At 36.1% G+C, this 21265-nt stretch overlaps 1 protein-coding gene and 1 pseudogene across 2 annotated transcripts in view; both read left to right on the top strand.

Annotated features, from left to right (window-relative positions):
- Nucleotides 1-21265, top strand: part of Il1rapl1 (interleukin 1 receptor accessory protein like 1) — a 1357677-nt gene that overhangs the window by 6191 nt on the left and 1330221 nt on the right. The gene's annotated exons all lie outside the window — the stretch shown is intronic.
- Nucleotides 907-20233, top strand: LOC141419599 (large ribosomal subunit protein uL3 pseudogene; annotated as a pseudogene).

Genomic DNA, 21265 nt, shown 5'->3' with positions numbered 1-21265 from the left:
CTTGTCTTCTAATGGCCTGATTGAAGTAAATTGATATCACTCCTTACTTATCAATGTTTGCTTATAGCATAATTATGGCATAGTATGGTGATCATCATTTTCTAGTATTTTAATTCAAGTAAAGTAGATGTTAATTAAAAATTTAAGTCTCAGTTGATAAGGAAAATGAGTAACAGTAATAGCACCAACATATTATGCATATAATTCCTTAAAATGAATTTGTGTGTAGTCACAACAGGGTACATACATATCTTTGAAATGCTTTGTTTATTTTATATACAAAGCTAGCACATATGTAGATTCTAGACTTCTTGGAGTAACTCCTGTAGCCTCACTAAAGAGCCAAAATACTTAACATTGCATATGCATGTATATCTTATGTACAAAATAAAAAGTAAATTCATATTGTAGATCAAAGGAATTAGGTTTTTGGGTGTATCAACTCAGAGTGCATAATTTCCTAAGAACATACATTGAAAGTTCCAACACAGGTAAACTTAAATTTAAACTTTAAGATTCAAAGGTTATATCTTAAAGTCTTTTAATATTACAAAAACAATCATTTTTAAAGAATAAACTGAGCACTTTTTTTTTCATTTTTCTTTTATTATTCATATGTGCATACAAGGCACCCACCCCCTCCCTTACCACCCACTCCACCCCCTCCCTTACCACCCACTCCGCCCCCTCCCTCTCCCCCCCTCAATATCCAGCAGAAACTATTTTGCCTTTATTTCTAATTTTGTTGTAGAGAGAGTATAAGCAATAATAGGAAGGAACAAGGGTTTTTGCTGGTTGAGATAAGGATAGCTATACAGGGAGTTGACTCACATTAATTTCCTGTGCATGTGTGTTACCTTCTAGGTTAATTCTTTTTGATCTAACCTTTTCTCTAGTACCTGTTCCCCTTTTCCTATTGGCCTCAGTTGCTTTAAGGTATCTGCTTTAGTTTCTCTGCGTTAAGGGCAACAAATGCTAGCTAGTTTTTTAGGTGTCTTACCTATCCTCACCCCTCCCTTGTGTGCTCTCGCTTTTATCATGTGCTCATATAAACTGAGCACTTTTATTACACTCAAAATAAAAGTGAATTATTATGAACATACCAGAAATAGTCAAGGTAACTTCATAAAAACCTCATGGGATTATACACATTGTAGGACTAAAGGATGCCCCATTATGTCATGTTAGAAAACAAGGAAATTGTGGACCAGTGAAATGAAATTTCCATTCCAAGATCTTATGATTTCTTGACTCTCTTATGATGTGTGATGCTGGTTTCTTGATGTCATACAAGTTCTCATTTGGGTATTTTAGTTATATAGCAATATCTCTTCTCATACAATATTCTTTTTCATAGTGCATCATAAGAGCAATAATTGTTTTTGTTGAGGCTAATATTAACTCATATAATCCTTTGACACCTACTTCACTTTATTGACTTGTGATCACTTATATGACTCCCCTACTCAGAATATGTAGGCTTTATTTTTTTCTTTATGCACATTTTATCATTCTTGAGCTTATTCCATTTCTGGAGATATAATACAAGGAAGAGTTGAGAAAATAGGTCACTGGTGTATCCCTTGCCTTTTCCAAACTGTTCTTCCCCCACATACTGTCCTTTTCTCCATTAGCTGTGTATTTCCCTACCTGCAGGGAATTGCTCTTTCTTTGGAGCCCCTCTTTTTCAGTGTCCCACAGCCATCATTGTCTCTGCATTTCATGCTGCCTTCTTGCTTATAAGGGATTTTATTAAGGTGTCTGTTCAGAATAATTTTTAATCACACTGTATTCCACTTTAAAGAGATAGAATCCCCTATTTCATTTCTTCACCAGCAGGATTTGTCAGCTTACATAAACAGCAATGAACCAATTTTGAAAAAATAAAGACAGTAATATTTCATTATGTTTGTATGTTGCAATAACTCAGCTACTAAAGAAGGAGATATAGTCGGGTGTGTATCCCCATGTCTTAGTGATTGCACTAATATGTGCACACACATTTTTGTCAAGATAATTGACATATTAATCATTGTTAATATGCTAAAGGGAAAAATTTGGAATAATACGCTACACTTCTTTGTATTGCAATATTAATGTTTGCAGAAAATAGGCAATTATTTTCTGACTCAGAGAAACAGCTTCAATGAACTGCATTTTAGATGATAAGGTGGAGAGAGGGCTGTGAAAGACAAACATTTATTCAGGCTGGATCTTGCAGTGCACTTCAGACTTACTGGGGAGGAAGCTGCTAACATACCTGTGTGGAGAACTGACACTGGCTAGGAAAACTATAGTGTTTACCTTTCAGCAACTTTATTTCTGAAGAGACACAGCCAGGGAAGATAAATGCAGCAAAAAAAAAAAAGAAAACTGAGACTTAGAATGGTATCATGGCATTTTGTGTAAACAAAGCTTCATGTGGCCAAGGGAAAAAATTTGAATGTAATGAATGTATCTGGTGGAGCTTGGTGTTTGGTTTTTGAGTTCCTCTGTTAAAGCCCCTAATTGTTCTCACCATGACAAAACTCCTGAATGGTGCTTGAGAGGCACCCAGCTCCACAGTGTGCAGACTAAGTACATTCAAGGGATCTCTAGGGGTTTTGGACTACTGCTTTCCCTTGTTGGGATTCTCCTTGCAGTGAACTTAATAATACAGACTCATAGTAAGTGCTCTTGTCTGTGGGTGTGCACTTCTCAATGCTTAGCTTAGCTCTAGGGAGCAAGTGCCTTTCTGCCTTGTGTTTACAGGACACAGTATATATTGCCGGGTATATAGTAGGTCATCAGTAAATCATTACACAAACAAATCCTTAAGCATTTACTGATAGTAGGTCAGTTTTAGGTATATGTTCTTCAAAGTACATGCTGACAAAGGCTGATTTAAGAGAATAATAAAAGAAAATTGGGTAATAAAGGAGAGAAGATTAATATCAGTTTATAGCCTACAAATGAACTGAGGGAGAAGATATGGTTGGGCTTCCCTCCCTCCCTTCCCTTCCAACTCCACCATAGTTATTATTTTTTAACTTCTGAAAACAGATCTCACTATGTATCTCTGTCTGACCTCAATCTTGCTGTGTAACTCAGGCTGATCTCAAACTCATGATCCTCCTGCTTCAGCCTCCCAAGTACTGGAAATATAGGTGTACCATGATTCCTGGTTACTGCCATAGTTGTTTATGTGTCCTCACTGGGATGGAGACAAGAGATACAGAGATGAATGATGTCATATATCTGGGCCCAAAGATAGTTTAGTCATGGGTATGGATAATAAACAAAATCATATATAACTATAATTCAAGATAGTTTTTCATGAATACTTTTAAAAGATATGCCAAGGTACAGACTCAGAAAAGAGTAAGAATACATGCATAGGGAGGGATGAGGGAGGACTTGTTAAAAGAGGCAAATTTAATGTTGAACTTTGAAGGACTTAATATTGGTGTGGAGAAGATATAAATTTCCAAATAGAAGACAGATTAAGACCAACATTATTGTAAGAAAAGTAAATGGAGTACAATCAGGCAGGGAAGAGCCAATATTCTAATTTCCCCAGAGAATGGGATATGCAATGTGGACATAAAGTTAAGGTTAGGAGCCCAAAACTCCAGGACTGGAAGGCAGGAACCAATGGAATGAGGTTACATGAGCATAAGAAAAACAGATTTATGCTTTAGGAACTAGGGGAACAAATTAGAATCTATATTGCCCAAGTACCTGGGAGTCTCAGTATAGTGAAGCTACCAAGACTCCTGAGTATCATCTTTATTGCATTTTTCTTCATTTTGGCCCCCCATCATCAAGCAGTCATTATTGGCTCACTTCATTTCCCTTTCTTGTTTCTCTTTTCTAAGACAGAGGGTAGAAAATTAGTTTTAAAGAAGTAGATGGCAACATGGTATAGTGGGACCCATACATTCAAACTATCTTTGCTTAGTTGTATAAGAAAGTTGCTACATACTCTTGCAAAGATGCGCTGTTTGAGAGTAATTCTTCAATGAATACACTTGAGAATGTTTAAACTTTATTTCTTTACAGTGATGGCAATAGCAAAGTGACCCTAAAGTGGAAATTAATGTGGAAGAAAGGAGAAACTGAAAAAAAATCAATGGGGAAAAAGAAAAAGGAAAGAACTTTATATAATGCAACAGCAAGGTAGAAATATAAATTCCAAAGTGGTGTTTTACTATGATCATGTGCTTTTGAGTAGAATATGCATGCAGTAATAAGGTAATAGAATTGATTGCTAATAAGTGTGAACTTTTTTGCTTAATGTCAATAATTATAGCAATTTTGACTTATAGATGGAAAAGAGAAAGGGAACCACATAGTAATACAAAAGCTTCATGCTAACTCAATTAAAATTCTTTCCTTTATCAGATACTTTATCTCTACTTCCAATAGGTAGAAAAAAAGAAGGCAATCGGTATTGTTTTTTCCATACTTTATCAGATTACTCCTCCTTGGAAGTTATAATAAGCTGGGAAATGGCCAAACACTTATAATAAAATGAAAAGGAAAGCAATTTATTGAGGTATAGTCTAAATGTTATGTGCATCATCATTATATTCAGGTAAAAGAACAAGTTACACAGTCCAACTATTGTCAAAACTCATTCCCTTAGTCTTGAGGATTATGATTCAATGTTAAAATGGAACACAGGAATTTATACTTATAAAAACCTTTTGAGGTCATTGGCAGCACCTTTGTGTTCCACGGGATGACTTCAGCAAAACCCTCTCAGTCTCTGTCAGTATTCTCTTTCTTCTCCTACAGTACCTTATTATGGATATTAGATGCTTTCTCAGTATTATCCAGCTCAGTTTCAAACATCAAGTTGTGATAACTTTTCCATCTAGAATGGTACAGACTAAGCCCCTCTTGTTCTGAAATTCTGGCATTGCCTAGAATCACTGTCCGTCAGCCCTATTACGTGATCAGATGATCAGAATTCCTTCTTCAAATATGCAGTTTAAATGATAAATTCCTTTACACAAATGAATGAAGAATATTATTTGAGGATCCTCTCTGTTGTAGGAATACTGCTTAATAGAGGCTGAAGATGTTCAAAGCAGTTCTTACTATCAAAAGCTTGTGGAAGCCAGGTGTAGTGACTCATACCTGTCAGCCTAGCTATTTGGGAGCCAGAGATCAGGAGGATTATGGTTAGAGGCCAGCCCAGACAAAAAAGTTCACAAGACCCCATCTCAACCAATAAAAGCTGCCTGCCATCCTAGCTATGCAGGAAGTATAAATAGGAGGATGGAAGCCTAGCTTGGCCTGGGAATAAATGTGAGACCATATTAAAAGTATAATTAAGGCTGGGGGTGTGGCTCAAGTGGTAGAGTGCCTGCTTAGTAGCACAGGGCCCTGTGTTCAAATGCGATTAATGCCAAAAAGCTTTCTTTAGAAAAGTAACTAAAGCAAAAAGGGCTAGGGGCATGGCTCAAATGTAGAGCAACTGTCTAGCAGTCCAAGGACCTGTCTGCTAAAAAAAATCCATGCCTGGTGAGTTGACATAGATCTCTATCATTAAATTTCCAAATTTGAGAGGATTTTCTGAAGGGTCAGGAAAGAGGCAGGGAAAGAGAGGAGAAGAGAGTAGGCTGAGTTTTCTGAACTCCAAGGATAGTTAAGACAATTGTTTGGGTTGTAAGGGACCAGGCTCTGGAGGGATAGTGGATGTTGGTAGAAGGTGCAGACTTGAAGTGAGTGGTAGAAGAATTTATTGAATGTAAATTAACAGAGACAGGACAGAGAAATATGTGCTTCCTTAGAATTTGCCCTGCTGAGATTTGGACTTGGTTGGTAAGGGAAACTAATTTTGAGTATGCTGAATTTAAAATCACAGACATATGCTACCATACAGATCAATTTTTACTGAATGACTTTCATACAATATTATGTACTTTTGTGTTATGTGGAAATTAATTTCCTCCTTTTTTGAAAAAGAAGTGCCATTACTTTAGATTTTAAAATGCTTACTTCAGTCTTAGTGAGGTGATAGGAACACCTTCTGTTTTCTTCCTATGAAGATATTCAATCAGCTTGAATACACTGACACATAATCTTGACTAATTTTCAAAAGCAGTGGCTATATCTAAATGGGCAACTATTCATTAAGTCATAGAAATTTTGAATAGGAATGAACTCAACATATGCCCTTGCAGATAGATAAAAGTATCTCCACTACAGCTCAAATAATTATCCATGAACTAATGTTCACTTTAATAAACAACCACTTTGACTACTTTTTCCCTCAATTGATTTGACATATGACTAGATGGTTAACTCATTTCAGTTCAACAAATACTCCTAGATTATTTTTTTCTTACCCATTCCATAGTTAATGCAAGCACTAGGCTAGAATGAGCAATTCACTCTCTGCCAAAGAAGTTGAGGATATACATTGTTAAGCATTTAAAAAATTTTGTCTTCTAAGAAATGTAGTCCTCACCACCAACACTGTACCTGTTTTAAAACATTTGATCTGTTTCTTCTGTTGTCCCGGCTTATCTTTCAGAAGAAAAGAAAGTGATATTTTAAAAAGACCAGGAATTCAATGGAAGTGGTTCTCCTTTTCTATCTCAACATTCCTCTTGTGTTCATACATCTATAACTTGTACTTTTTCAAGTGCAAATTATCAATCTTATTAAGCAGACTCCAACATCTCTATATATTCATTATATATTTTATTGTTAAATATAACTTTAAGATTCCTGGCTCAAAAATTATTCTCTTTTTGCTCATTGCATCATGTTATTTGTGTAGGGCATACTTTTCTTTTTGTCCTCATAGAATTGAAATAATGAACTTTTGCTCTATCCTACAGTGCCACATCCCTTATAGTAGGTAGGTTATGTGATTTTAAGTTTCCTACTCAAAAGAACTATGTAGGTGGTATGGGAGATGAGTGATAGCTATTGGAATAACTGCATCAGAAGTTATTTAAACATCATCTACATTTACAAGTAAAAATTTGTAAGTTCCTATTCCAAAATTAAAATTAGCTTTAATTTCTTAAGATTATAAGCAGAGGCCGGGCACCGGTGGATCACACCTGTAATCCTACATACTCAGGAGGCAGAGATCAGGAGGATTGCAGTTGGAAGCCAGCCGGGTAAATAGTTCAGCTAGACCCTATCTCACAAAACCCTTCAAAAATAGAGCAGGTGGAGTAGCTCAAGGTGAAGGCCCTGAGATCAAGCCCCAGTACTGTAAAAAAAAAAAAAGATTATAAGCAGAAAAGGTATGAGGTATGAGTTATATTCTAAGCATTTTCCTTGGAATAGCAACTTCCTGGAGTCAAAGACTCAATCCTAGTAGTTCTAAACTCATCCTTTATTAGCTTTTCAGATTCCTACTGGCCCGGTCTTATAGTTTTAATGTTATTATTGGCTATGATTATAGAATGATAAAAATACATAGGTAAAACCATCATATTCTAGCTTTCAGAAACTGAAAGGTGTCAAGAAAATTGAGAATTAAGTGTAACTTGTCTGAATGATTACTTATGTTACAGATGTTAACTACGCTTACCTACTATAATTAAGTTCTCACCACTTCAAGAAAGAAAGCTGGGCATAGTGGCATACACATGTAATCCCAACTACTCAGGAGGAAGAGGAAGGAGGATTGTAGTCCAAAGTCAGACTGGGCAAAAATGCAAGATGCTATCTGAAAAATAAACCGAAAGCAAAAAGACTAGGTGCGTGGCTCAAGTGGCACAGGACTTGCCTATCAACCTCAAGGCCCTGAGTTCAAGACCCACTATGGCAAAAAAAAAAAAGAAAGAAAAATACTACAGCACCCAAATTATGTATTTGCATATACATATGTTTACTTTTTTGAGAATATAAAATGGTAAGTAGAAATTGTTTCATACCTAAGGACACACTTAAGAATATTTAAACTTCCTTCCTTTTATTTTGTGGTACTGGGATTTGAACTCAGGCCTGCACCTTGAGCCACTCCACCAACTTTTTTTTGTGAAGGATGTTTTTGAGATAGGGTCTCGAGAACTATTTGTCTGGGCTGGCTTTGAACAGCTATCTGATCCTGTCATCTTTGCCTCCTGAGTAACTACGATTATAGGTATAAGCTACTGGTGCTTGGCTTAAACTTTATTTCTTTACAGTGGTGGCAACAACAAAGTGACCCTAAATTTTTATCTTAGAAAAGTTATTTGTGTGATACCAGTTTTATTTTATTTTGGCAATATTAAAGCATCGGATAAAGTAAGGTGATGCACAAAATGAACTAATTCTAATCTCAATGTCATCATCATTAGTTCTACCATCACTATTGTCATCATTATCATTATCAAAAGGTTGACATTAATTAGGAAAATATTTATTATCCAATCAAAAAAGAGGTGTAATGACTAGGACACTAGTCAATGACTATAATGGGCCTTAACCAAAGAATGATGTGGCTCCTGGGAATAATGTCAGGTATGTGAATTTCATCTGTGACATACTTCTGCCTTCAGTTTAAGCAACTTTCCACTTCTCATGAACCCAAGTGCTATTGTAAATGATGTTGATTTCTGAATGCTTAAGAGGTCCTCACCACAGAGAAGACTGTTATAAAAAGAACCCTATATGCTCCCAAGTTAACACTAGACATGCTTTACTCATTAAATGCCTCCCCAACTCCAGGCTGATAGGATAATGTTGAGAGAGAGAGAGAGAGAGAGAGAGAGAGAGAGAGAGAGAGAGAGAGAGAGAGAGAAGGAGAGATCAGTTTTTTGTTGTTTTGGTGAGAATGGAGTTTGAACTCAGGACTTTGCACTTGCAAAGCAGGCACTCTACTACTTGATCCATACTTCTAGTGGGGAGGGAGAAGGAGAGGATGGAGGGAGAAAGGGAAGAGAAAGAAAGAAAGAAAGAAAGAAAGAAAGAAAGAAAGAAAGAAAGAAAGAAAGAAAGAAAGAAAGAAAGAAAGAAAGAAAGAAAGAAAGAAAGAATCTCTCCAAGCATCTTGATCTTAGTAAGCTAACAGGAGAAAGGGGAGTTTGACTAAATAATACACCAAATCCCATTTTGGCTCAAACCATGTATGCACATATGAATAAATGAATAAAGAAAAAGAAAAAAGAATTTATTCCATCCCTCAGTGTGGCTAGGCACAGTCCCAATACATGCTCTAAATTGCCAGATCTGTTGATAAAATTGCCTTGAATGCAATTTCAGAGTTTAGAACCTATAGCCAAATGTTTTGGTTAAATCAATAATATAGGAAAGAATTGAAGATCATTCATCTGACAACAATTTTTGACAGTAAGAAGGGCAGAAAAAGTCTGGAGCCTATAGTTAAGTAGTGCTCTATTTTTATAAATTATGAGATAGCAAAACTCATGGATTTTAACTTTTTAGCTTTTATTCCCTACAATTTTTGCCTATACATAAGTATCCATTAAGAAGAAGCTTTAAAAAGTATTGATTTCAATTTTAAAATATCTGTAGTATTAATACACCCTCTCTTCATTACAGAAGACATCATGGTATACTACAATTCACATTTGGATCAAGGGAAGTGTGAGTTCCAATTTGGCCTTGGCATTTACTGACTATGTATCCTTGAACAGGTTACTTGGTGTATAAAGTTTTCAGTTTCTGGATATCTAAAGAATGCCTACATTTAGAATTGTTGGGGAAAATGAAATAGCATTTGTAAAGCATATAGTGTTCAGTACTTGACAAATGGTAGATACATAATGAGTGCTAATCTTTGTTATCTTAGTATTTTAACATATGCTATATTGGTAAAGTATAACAGCTAAGAACTTTCTTTACTTTTGTCACTGTATCCCATGGTCAGTTTTTCTTCCTTATCTCACGTGACCTGTAAGCAACATTTGTATGTTCAATCATTCTTTTTCCTTGATACATTTTCTTCACTTGGCTTTCAGTATAGCAAAAGATCATGGTTGAATTTATATATCATTGTTTGTTCCTTTTCAATCTCCTTTTGATGTTCTTTTCTTCTCGTCTTTACTCTTTTATTTATTTACTTACTTACTGTGGTGCTGGGGTTTGAACTCAGGGCCTCTCACTTGCAAGCACTCTACCACTTGAGCCACTCCTCCAGCCCTCGTCTTTACTCTTTATGATAGAATTACCCCAGGTTTAGCTCTTCACTATCTTCTCAGTCGACACTCATATCTCCGATTTCATATATTCTCATCTCACCTTGGTCTCTCTGCTAATCTTCAAACACCTATATTTATCTGCTTATTTGACACCACTACCTGCTTGACATTTGTTACTTAACTTTTCTAAAACAGAACTTCTCTTATCCCTCTCAAATCTAATTTATTTACAGTTTTCCCATCTCAACCCATATTAATTTTATCTTTCTATTTATTCAGACAAAAACCTTGAAATTATCCATTTTCTTTTTCCTCCCTTGCATACCACATTTATTCTATCATCATGCACTATTGGTACCATCTTTACACACATCCAGAGTTCAATCACTTCTTCCTCACTCTATTGCTATCATCCTTGTTAGGACCTCCATTACCTATTTCCCAGATTGCTGTAGTAAACTCCAAACTGACTCTACATCTCTACCATTGCCCCAATAGTCTGTTCCCAATACAATAGCTACAGTTGTGTCTACTGTTCAAAGCCCTACAAATATTACAATTTTACTTGATATGAGCAAAATTCTTAATATTGCCTACAGACATTGACTTAGATTTCTTCTTTTACTTCATTTCTCCTATTTATCAAGGCTTTTCTTCCTTTTTCATTTTTCTCCAGCCTCAACTGGTTAATTCTTTGAACCTGACAGGTAAGTTATTAGCTTAGGACCTTTGCACTGGCTATTTTCATTGCCTACATGATTTCTCCAGAAGTCTCAAGACTAACTTACTCAGCCTCTATCACTTTTGTCTTATATCTGGTTTCATCCAAATTCATGAGACCTATCCTGGCCATGTCCTCTAAAATTATAGTACACACATCTCCATACTCCTGATCTTCCAGTCCGGTTTTACTTTGTAATTTAGGTACTTCTTATTTTGTAACATTTTTCGTAAATTATTTATTATGCTTATTGGTTATTCCAAGACTTTTATCTCCGCAAAAGGCAGGATCACTGTCCTTTTGGTTCACTGAGGTATCCCAAATACCAAGAACAATATAAACATGAAAAAATATTATTGAATAAATAAATGTTATAAAATTATAAAATGTAAATAATTTTCCTCATCAAAAGGTGCTGTTAAGAAGATTTGCATAAGATAATATTAAAGTGTTTTATCACAGGTCCTAGCACAAATTAGTAACTATTAAGTCATTAATGATGGCAGTTAAGTATCTCATGGTGGTCATATATTGTACACCAAAAATCAAAGGTATAACAACATGGATATTTTCTTTCAAATTAAAGTTTCACTAATGAATACTGTAAGCAGAGAATATCTGCTATAGGTTTATATAAGCATATATTATTTTACTAGGTTCATCTAAGTAAACACAGCTACACAGATATTCAGTTATTGTTACTGGCTGACATATCAGTGAAATAAATGTACTGTCTTCTTTTTACTTTACACCAATTGAATTTTATATAATTTTAAAGAGTGAAATTTTATAATATGAATTACTTTAAAAATATCACAATAAAATGAATTCCAAGATTGCTGAGAATTCTCCAGGAATTAAAAAAAATCATGCTCTACCCTTAAGATAAGACAGCGTGATGTCTCACAGGAAGTTCTCTGCTCCCAGACATGGTTCTTTGAGCTTCTTGTCAGGGAAGTGCAGCAGCAGGCATCAGGGAAGCATGAAGAGCCTCTCTAAGGATGACCTTTCCAAGCCTGTCCATCTCACAGCCTTTCTGTGTTGTACTGTTGGCATGACTCACATGTTGCAGGAAGTGGATAGGCCATGATACAAGGTGAAGAAGGGAGTTGTGGAGGCTGTGACCATTATGGAGATACCACCACAGTGGTTGTAAGCATTGTGGGTTATTTGGAAATTCCTGGAGGCCTCTGGACCTTCAAGACCATCTTTGATGAGCACATCAGTGATGAGTGCAAAAGGTGGTTCTACAAGAACTGGCACAAATCTAAGAAGAAGGCCTTTACCAAATACTGCAAGAAATGGATGGATAACATGGACAAGAAGCAACTGGAGAAGGACTTCAGCAGCATGAAGAAGTAAGTCCTGCTAGGTGATCAGTATTATCGCCCACACCCAGAAGCACTTCCTTTCTCTTCGTCATAAGAAAGACCTCATGGAGATTCAAGTGAATGAGGGCATTGTGGCCTAGAAGCTAGGCTGGGGCTGGGAGAGGCTAGAGCAGCAAGTCTTTGTGAACGAGGTGTTTGGGCAGGATTAGATGAGTGATGCCATTGGAATAACCAAGGGGAAAGGCTACAAAGGATTACCAGTTGCTGGCATACCAAAAAGCTGCCCTGGAAGACCACCAAGGGTTATGCAAGGTTGCCTATATTGGGGACTGGCACCATGCCCATGTGGCCTTCTCTGTGGCCAGGGCAGTGTAAAAAGACTATCATCATTGCACTGAGATCAACAAGATCTACAAGAGTAGTCAGGGCTATGTAATCAAGAACGATTCCTCTACTGTTTATGACATGTCTGACAAGAGCATCAACCTGCTGGGTGGCTTTGTCCATTATGGTGAAGTGACCAATGACTTTGTCATGGTGAAAGACTGTGTGGTGGGAACCAAGAAGTATATGCTCACTCTTTGCAAGTCTTTGCTGATATAGGAAAATGGCGGGGTCTGGAGAAGATCGACCTTAAATTCATTGACACTACCTCTAAGTTGGGCCATGGCCGCTTCCAGACTACGGAGCAGAAGAACGCATTCATGGGACCATTTAAGAAAGACAGAATTGCTAAGGAAGAAGGTACTTAATGTCACAAGAACCCTGTGTAGCTGGTGATGTATTAATAAAAGTCTTTTTCCAGTGGGGGAAAAAAACCTCACAAAAGTGATACTCTTACTGTGCATTTTAGTGAACAATAAAATTTCCTTCTTTTTTCTTCCTTTTGGTAGATTCCAATGACAGTTTAGATTGTTCAACATATTTAGCTTTTTGGTTCTTTTCTGTATATTATAAATAGAAAAATTAAAATAATTGTTATAAAGAATTCTTATATGGTTCACAAATGTAGGTTTAGTATATGTGACTCAATAGAAAATAAATACTTTCTTTTTCTATCCTTATTTGGGAAAACACTAAAAAATGGTTATAGCTGAAAACCTTTTGTAAATCAAAACAAAAAGTATAATTTCTAAATATTGAGTGGATATTCTCATTTTTGTCTCTTGCCCAATCATCAGTTGTCTATTCTAATTAAATGTCTTTGTTTTTTGTTTCATCCATACAGCTTATTATTTATCAGAGAATTTACAAATGTTTTACTGTATATTAAGCTTTGGGTGATTAAACTAGATTCTAGTGTATAACCAAAGTTTATTCTGTGTATCTGTGACTGCGATGCAGAGGTTTATATTAAGACTTTACATTAAGTTCAGGATGAATGATAAGCATAGATATATTCATATACATATATATCTTCTTCCAATAGAATATTTTAAAATATTGATTCTAGAATTCTCTAAACAGGTAGTCTGTGAATAAATCCACTGCCATTTTTCTTGTTTATTCATTCTCCTTGGTGTTCATTATACAGCTTGATTTCTTTTCTTCAAGCTTGAAATGTTCAGATATTCACCTCTTGTAAAGTCCATTAATTTTTCTTCCACCAGAATAAGAGAGAGAAATGAAAGAAGGAAGGGAAAAGAGAATGACAAAGTTTACCTCATTGCCTGGATGCTACCTTAGATCTAAATGTTGTAAGTTTTCTTCTAACTATTTTAGAAAGAACCACTTTTTTTCCCTAGCATTTTTCTTGCCACTCATGCCTGCTTCACTTTGTTAGTCCTCTGCTGGTTGTGGGTGGATGGAGTTTGACTCTTTCAGAATAGTTACTAGTGGGTGGGTTCAAGAATCTCTAGTGGGCTGAAAAAAAAGCCATGTTTTTATAGATAGTGATCCTTCTATTAAAATCCTGAGAGTGAGTAATATTTAATAGCTGTATTCTCCACACACACAGCAGAGTCCATCTGTACAAAAACTGATGGTATCAAAAGAGAATTCCATGGGCACTTTGCATTCTGGTACAGGGTTTGTGAACAGAGGTTCTTATTTCGAAAATTTGATTTTGTTACTTGGTATACAAGGTTTCTCTCTTGAGGGCATGACATGGGCCTGAATGCCCATGGGTCTATCCAAGTATAAGATGTTATGAATCTGTCAAGATTTAGCTTTCCTACTGCAGCGGATTATAGAACACAGCTTTAGGGCCTTCTGTACATTACTTTAACTATAGATGTAATACCTTTAGGTTTACTAGCTTTAAATTGTGTACAGCTGTGGTAAGGGTAGTCACATGATATACTTAGCTGCCTAAAGAGTACATTCTCTCTTTCTTTCTTTCTCTCTCTGACTTGAAGTCTAGTTCTTTTGTATTTTAAAATATAGAGTTAATAGCAACCAGTGATGCTATATATGCACTAAAAGCACCATCAAATTTAGAGAACACTTTCTGTATGGCCAGGCCACTGGAAATGACAAGTCTTTTTTAAAAGGTAGACAATTTTATCTGGTTGTTTTTGAAAGACCACTTCACTTAATGTGATATTTAGATTATTATGATTCTAAGCAGACATCCTTATATTTTCATTTTCTGTCTTTTCTCCACTGTAGAAAATACCTTATCTTAACCTTTATCACTTATTTTAATCTTCAGAAATTGAATAGTCATTGATGTTCACAACCCACTTTATCACAACAATGCTACTATCAAAATGTGAGTTTTTGGTAGCTATAAAACATGGACAGCTGACTCATAACTTTTGCAAGCAGAATCCCAGTAGTCAAATTATATATATTGTTTTATAATTATCAATCCAAAATTCAACATACAGGACAATCCAAGGTCTAAATGATTTGAAATAGAGAGCCCACTTTAAAAGAGCATTTTACTTTCATTTTATAGCAAGTTTTAAGATCAAAATTTAAAAGGACCAAAAATGGGCATAATTTAGATGTGCATTTTAATGAAGAAAGTAGAGAAAATGTTAAATGATTTGGAAAAAAGATACTTAGCATGATGCAACTTCTATAAATGATGATTTTTCTCTGTTCTTTAAAGAATGAAATAAAGTTACATGTAATGGACAGTACTAAGTTCAGACTGACATTAAGATGTGAATGTTTTAAATAACTAACATATTTTAATCTGAAATTTTGAATCTAATATAAAATGCAAATTGCAATAGACCTTAATGTAGAAAAAGGGAAAAATGTAGTGATTGAGTTTGGGGAAATTGTAACTTGGACAGATCTAGCCAGCTGCAGTGATGAACAAGGCTTCCTTTATTATTGCTTCAAGAAAAGCTATTTAGTAACTAACACAAAGTAGCTGCTTGAATATGGGAATACCACTATCCCTTTGAGAGACCTATTTAATTATACGTTTTTCCTTTGCCCTCTTGTTTCTTTCTAATTCTCCAAGTTCCACAAATATTCCCAAGATCACTGTTGTTATCATTGGTGCTGTATTTTGTCCCAGGGCTATGCTACTGACAACTATTGTTATCTATGTCAAATGATCTTTATTAGTCTTTACTTTTTTTTATACCTCATTCTCATGTTCTTTTGCTTAAAATCTTCCCATAAATGTTGGTACTTACAGGATTAACTGTAAAAAGGTTAGTGAGAGAGACTTTTTTATTTTAACAATCTGATTCAAGAATTATTTTTTAGTTTCATTTCTCACTCTGGTCAAAACAACTTTTCAGCATGCTTATTCTTATACACACATATACACACACACAAACATCCAATACTGTGTAATATATGCTTCTCATTGATTTCTGCCAGGAAAACTTTTACTTATCCTTCAATATCCATTTCAGATGTCTCTTCTTTTAAGCTCTTTGCAACTTCTCTGTTACAGCATTTTACTCACTCCTCCTATTTGCCTTGCCCAACCCCAATGATCAGAATATATATACCTGTAAAAGAATGAATTTGTTGCCATTATTTAGCTTATCTTTCTCTGTTCCCTGTTAGATTGGAAGCTCCATACGGCTCAAGATACTATTTACTCATCTCTGTCAGCCCAGCATACAGGGCTTATCATAACAAGTCTCAGTGAATTGTTGATTGACTGAATGAACAGATCTTCACTTTTGTGCATTTTGCTCAACCTACAGTTGTGAGTGCCAACTCCATGTGCAGAATTGGAAGCTGTCTGTAGTTCTGCCAGTTAGAATTATGTTCTGCCAGCACATTTTTGGTTGTTGTATATTCCCCACTGATAGGATTTTTCCCAACAGTACTTGGCTTGATTACAGTGTTCAAAATTATTTTTCACCATGTCTGGGTTTTTTTTTTTTCCCTACCCAACTTCATTTTCTCAGTTTCTGTACAGCAGGCTTCTGGGGCATCCTGTTCCCCTCTTGTTCCTCACCCATCCAAGTAACTTTGTGACCAAAATCTGGGAGTCTGGCCAGTTTCCATCAGCTTGTTGCTGGTGATCCTGTATTGCTGTAGGCATTTGAGTGGTGAACCTGGGCATGTTTCCAGAGACAGCAGTGAAGGTAAATGCATTCCAGTGCCAATAAGGACTAAGACATGGAAGTAAATCCATGCAGAATTGACTTTGTCAGTGTTTTCTAGCAATGGAGGAGATTATACATGTTAAATGCATTGGTAGCAATGAGCATTATTGTGTTACTTGTAGTTCTAGATGGAAGAACACCAATATCTTTTGCCTTAACTGCTGTTTTAGCAAAAATCTGATGTTAAGGGAAAGTACTATACCCTTGTTGCATTTGTTGTCTTGTTTAGCAAACTGAACGGTATATAGTCCTACAGATCTGTGTTCTCAAACTGGAATTGCACACAGGCCACCAGGAGATTTTTTTTTTACAGTTTCAAAAATAGTTTAAATTTATGTTGCAATATGAAATAAATGTAAAACCTTGTGCTTCATGTGGAGATAATTAAAATTACATCAGTAAAGCAAGTAAAACATAATTTTATATGTGTGGTACAAAAGTAAAGACAATTCAACAATTGTTAAAAATATCTGTTCATCTATTGCAGAAGATGGTGAACTCCTTGTGGAAGGGTCAGATAGTAAGGTCGCAGGGTTTCTGTGTCTACTTAATACTGCTGTCACAGCCCACCAGCAGTCGAAGACAATATATCAGCAAATGAGTGTGACTATGTTCAAATGAAACTTCATTTACACATCATGTTCTCTTCTTACAAATGGACTTTTTTACAACTCAGATAAACTTTGTGTGTGTGGGTGTTAGTGTTATAGATCATATTTTTTTATTATTCATTTATTCACATGTGTATACATTGTTTGGGTCATTTCTCCCCCTGCCCTCCACCTCTACCCTCTCCCCCCTCCTAGCATTGCTTCCATGTACAAATGTGTTACAAACCAAGTTGATTCATCTCTAACTGATCTTTACACTGGTTCCCGATCCCCTTCTCATATTAACTTCTGTTGCTTTAGGTTTTCTGTATTAGTTCCTCTTGAGTGGGGACATCAAATGCTTTCACGTTTTGGGTTTTCTACCTATTCCTATATCTCCCATATGTGCTCTTCCCTTTTCTTGTGATCCAAGTCCAGCCACATTGCTGTATTTGCCCTAGATCTAAAGTCCGCATATGAGGGAGAACATATGATTTTTGGTCTTCTAAGCCTGGCTAACCTTGCTCAGGATGATGTTCTCCAGTTCCATCCATTTACTTGCAAATGATAAGATTTCATTCTTCTTCATGGCTGATTAAAATTCCATTGTGTATAAATACCACATTTTCTGGATCCATTCATCACTACTGGAGAATCTTGGTTTCCATAACTTGGCTATTGTGAATAGCGCTGCAATAAACATCCATCAGGAGATTTTGATTTACTAGGTATGTGGTAGAGCTGAGATTCTGCATTACTAACAAGTTTGATTTATCTATCTATCTATCTATCTATCTATCTATCCATCTATCATCTATTTATCTCTATCTACCTATTTTTTATCTATCTATCAATATCTGTATCTTGGGTGCCTCAATGATGCCAAAGGATGGCAGAGAATGCCCTAACACAAACCAGTTGTCCATCATCAATTCATGTTAGTACAGATTATTACTGATGGTAGCAGCATTCCTGGGTTATCACTGTTTTTCTTCATACAGGGAAAATTTAAGTCCTTTGTGGGAAAGGAAGCAGGACGTTCTCCCCTACTAAATTATTTGAAGAAAATAAGATGCCTTAAAACAACAAATCGATCTCTTGTTAGCTGCAGAAGAAGTGAAGTTCAATTGCCAAGGATTTAGGGATCTGGTGACTTTCCATCAGGTTTCTTTTTCATCCAACTCTGTTGGCTATTGAAGGTACAGCTTTTTGAGTGCAAGGGTGAGTCATATTTATCCATATATTTCCAAAGGGCACACTTAATGTGCACCATGCATATATCAGCTATTAATTAAAATGTTGCTAAGACACAGTATTAGAAGAATATATTTTATAGTGCTGAGGATGCCATGCACGTGCTAAGAAAATACTCTTATCACTGAGCTACATCCCCAGTCCTTGGTTATTTAATACAGGGTCTTGCTTTGTAGCCCAGTCTGGCCTCGAACACAGTATGTAATCCAGGGTAACCTTGAACTTGTGATCTTCCTGCCTCAGCCCCTTGAGTCCTGGGATTACAGGTATACACCACCTGACTTGGGTAATATGTTGTAATTTTTAGACTAGCTCATGACCTAGATTTATAATATGGCTAATAGAGTCACAAGTGACAATCACATGTTCCTCCAGTCTATAAACCAGAGCTTCTTAATTCTCTTTTACATACAAAATGTGGCCTTAGCTAAATGCTGTATTATCACTAGTAGTACTCCTTTTGCCAAACCACAAAGCTTGACAAGCAGGGAATGCCATAGTTTTAATTCTGTTTCTAGGTGTAAGAGTATATGCTCTTTGGATATGCACTAAATTTGACCATGCAACCAAACCTCTCATAAAAGAAGAGGGGGGGAACAGATAGCAATAATGCAAGATAAAATGTGCTAAGGCCAAGACAGTGAAACACAGATAATGTATGTGTCTGCAAACTACCACCAATGTTCTGAATAAAGCCTGCCACCTATTTTTAAATAAAGCTCTATTGGACACAGCCATGCCCATTCATCTAGGTATTATTCATATCTGTTTTTGTGCTACAGCAATAGTGTTAAAGAGTCACAATAGCAACTGTACACCTTGCAGGGCCTAAAATCTGTGTTTTTAGATTTTACAAAGTTTGTTTCTGATATTTGTGGGATCAGAGCAAGAGACCAAAGAAGACATCCAACCATGGCCTATCACTTTATTCTTCTCATTCTTGGCTTTATCCTAAACTGCAAGGGGGCCTCAAATTCATCCCACTCATATTCATGCTCCATTTATCTTCCCCACAATCTTGCTTCCAAAACACCTAGACCTTAATCTTCTTTTGAGGGTTGGGAAGCACGCACAAAGTATCCTCAGAAAGTCAATCAAGGGAAGAGACCTATGCAATCCCTATTTGTAGATAGGGCATCTTCAACAGGACATTTTAAGTTTTGGTGTGCTACATTTTGGTCTGGAGGGTAGGATACTATGATTTAAGGCATACATACCTCCTTGGTTCCTCTAAACTCTTTATCCCATGGGCATGTTCATGGGCATGTTCATGGATATATATTTTTTTCACTTTTAATAAATGTTATACTTTTATAAATATATCCTAAAATATGCTAAAATCAGGTAAAATATAGAGATTATACATATTAAATATGCAGTCAATTTTAATTCCACATTTAAAAAATTATTCATTTATTCACATGTGTGTACATTGTTTGGGTCATTTCTCCCCCCCTGCTCCCCTCCCCCACCCTCTACCCCCACCCCAGCTTCCAGGCAGAACCTGTTCTGTCCTTATCTCTAACTTTATTGAAGAGAAGACATAAGCATAATAAAGAATACAAAGCATTTTTGCTAGTTGCGTTAAGGATAGCTATACAGAGAGATTCCTAGCATTGCTTTCATGTACACATGTGTCATGACTCATGTTGATTCATCTCTAACTGATCTTTACACTGGTTATTGATCCACTTCTCATGTTGACCTCCATCACTTTAAGGTTTCTGTATTAGTTCCTCTGGAGTGGGACATCAAACACTTTCATGTTTTGGGTTTTCTACCTGTTCCTGTATCTCCCATATGTGCTGTCCTCTAAGGCAAGGAGATATTAAGAATATTTTTAGGGCCAAGCATGGTGGCTTAAGCCTGTAATCCTGGCTACTCTGGAGGTGGAAATTGGGAGGATCATAATTCGAGGCCAGCTTGGGCAAAAAGTTCTCAACACCCCATCTTAACCAATGGCTGGTGTGGTGGTGCATGCTTGTCATCCCAGCTACTTGGGGAGGCATACATGGAGGGATCATAGTCCAGGCTAGCCGAGGAATAAAGTAAGACCTTATCTCAAAAATAATCAAAGCAAAAGGGGCTGGCGGCTTCTTTGATGGAGTACCTGACTAGCCAAATGTGAATCCCTGAGTTCAACCCCAGTACCACTAAAAAAAATAAAATAAATAAGTAAATAATAAAAAAAACTCTTTTAGCTAGTCCCTAATGATTATGGGAAATTTGTTGCATACAAATGACAGAGAGGCATTCCAATGAGAGAAACCATAATGAACAGAATTTTAGAGATGACAAAAGCTTTAAACATCAGTGGAGATTGGCTAGAAAATATGGATACTTTATTATTGTTAAAATACATTGCCCCAAACTTTTAAGGTCAATATATAAATTCTTTTCTCTTTAGCAAGGAAGAAACTCAACTAATATAATAGTTAAGATCAGAATCTGGAAACCTGGATCCCTGTTTAAATACCATTAGTGTTAATAACATCCTGGGCACATGTCTGAGGATTTGTCCTGTCAGTTTGGAGGATCAAGGATGTTCTATTCTAGAAGTATGATATTTTTTTGGGGAGAGTGTAGTGGTGGTACTCCGGTTTGAGTCTATGGATTCTTATTTGCTTGAGTCACTCATCTATGATTCTTAATTGTGTAGAGAGTATCGCTGTTAATAATAGGAACTTACTGTATGTTTTTTAAAAAAATGTTGGACGCTGGAGGAGGTATCACAATACCT

The sequence above is a fragment of the Castor canadensis genome, chromosome X (assembly GCF_047511655.1).
Source record: "Castor canadensis chromosome X, mCasCan1.hap1v2, whole genome shotgun sequence".
Lineage (NCBI taxonomy): Eukaryota > Metazoa > Chordata > Mammalia > Rodentia > Castoridae > Castor > Castor canadensis.
This window is presented reverse-complemented; position numbering and strand designations above follow the sequence as displayed.